Raw genomic sequence first — 2093 nt, forward strand, 5'->3', positions numbered from 1 at the left:
TTTCCTGGGGTAAACAAGTAAAATTAATTGCCAGCGGGGTAAGAAAAATAATCTTAATGCAAATGGAAACAAGATTATTTTTCTCAACGCACCACTTTCATTTTCATCATGCAGATACTGTAAATATGACAAAAATGGCATGCCTTTTTACACGGGATCCTGTAGATGAGGAGGCTGCATTAATTCGTGGGGAGTTACATTTACATCAGGAGAGGAATTTATTTTACTTTATTTTATTTTGCCATATCCACATGCATATTTATTTGAGCGGTATGACTTTTAAATGACGTTCACTTGATAACATCTTGCTGTGACCTCTAGAAGTAACCTAATTATTAGAATTTCCTTCAGGATTTCCAGTGTGGTTGGATGCATTGATGACATGCATATTCCCATCATCGTACCTTCTGAAAATGAATCAGATTACTGTATGGAATGGAAGGATGCCAGATGGAAGTGTAGTACGAGATATACTGTATGCCGTAACCACCACCACAGCTGCTAAATAAACACAAATTATTTACAATTTATTTGGTCAACTTTATTTCCTACAAATACAAAAGCCACAGTTGTTTTTCCTTTTGGATTTTAAAATTCTTCCAATATTTGACCATCTCCTCTTCATCTGTCAGTGGTGCTGGTGCAGGTTCTCCTCCCGTTTTACGAGCCTCTGCTTCTTGCTGTCGACTGAGTACAAGTCAGTAGTCAATTTCATTACTCTAATTAAGAAATGTAACAGGTTTGATTAGAGAATATTTAATAAGCCTATGTAAAAAGAACGTTAAACTATGTGGAAAAAGCTGCTGCGCATTGAAATAGACACTGAATGATATTTAATGTCAAATGTTTGTAAAGTCATGTAGCCTACACCCATGAAACTTTTATGCTTAAAGCTTTACCTTGATTGAATTGTGTTTTTATAATTCATTTTTAGATGCTGCTCCATTCTTTTTATTTATTTTTATTTTTTTGCCATGGGATACCATAAAAATGAAATTGTTAATTTACAGTTTTTACCTCTGATATTATAACAGTGATTAAGAATTAAAGTTACGTATTGACTCGGAAGTATGCAGACGTCTTTTTGTCGGTGCTGCTGCCATGGAGAATCATGATTTCGGAGCTCCATTGATCATGACTTCTCATAGTCGTGGTGCACGCGCTAAACTCAGAGTCAACCTACTCAGAGTCGACTGAACTAACACAATTCAGCTGTTCTGAAACTGAAAACTCTTGATTTTCCAATCTCAGGATAAGTCAACTCAGAGTTCAAGTTTAAACTCAGAGTTTGTTGAAGCTCCTTTCTGGAATACACCCCTGTAGTACGAAGCGAGATGAACAAACTCAGAGTTTCAGAGTAAGTTTTGAGTTGACAAGCCCCGATAAAGGCAACCTAGGGCCCGTTTCAATAAGGAGGTTCAACCAACTCTGAGTTTAAACTTGAACTCTGAGTTGACTTACCCTGAAATGGGAAAATCAGAGTTTTCGGTTTCAGAACAGCTGAATTGTGTTAGTTCAGTCGACTCTTGAGTAGGTTGACTCTGAGTTTAGCGCGTGCACCACGACGATGAGAAGTCATGATCAATGGAGCTCCGAAATCATGATTCACCATGGCAGCAGCACCGACAAAAAGACGTCTGCATACTTCCGAGTCAATAAATAACTTAAATTCTTAATCACTGTTATAATATCAGAGGTGAAAACTGTACATTTGTTAACTAATGTTCATTTTAATGGTATCACGGCAAAAAAAAAAAAGAACATGGCAGCAGCTAAAAAAAATGAAGTATAAAAACACAATTCAATCAAGGTAAAGCTTTAAGCATAAAAGGTTCATGGGTGTAGGCTACATGACTTTAAAAACATTTGACATTAAAATGTTAGTTTTGGGTTTTGTTTCTGGTTTAGGTTTTCATGTCTTTTATTTTTATATTTTGCCTTGTTTCATGTTCCTGTCATGTGTTTTCCTACCCTGTCATGTGATCCTGCCATGTGGTATTCTTGTCTGTGTGTCATGAGGTGCATTCGACTTGAAGCACGGCTACAGACGGCAGTCAAGAGTAGCCGCTTGCAGTCGGGGGCGGAGTTGAAAA

Source organism: Sinocyclocheilus rhinocerous, unplaced genomic scaffold, assembly GCF_001515625.1.
Source record: "Sinocyclocheilus rhinocerous isolate Xijiao unplaced genomic scaffold, SAMN03320098_v1.1 scaffold1074, whole genome shotgun sequence".
Taxonomy (NCBI): domain Eukaryota; kingdom Metazoa; phylum Chordata; class Actinopteri; order Cypriniformes; family Cyprinidae; genus Sinocyclocheilus; species Sinocyclocheilus rhinocerous.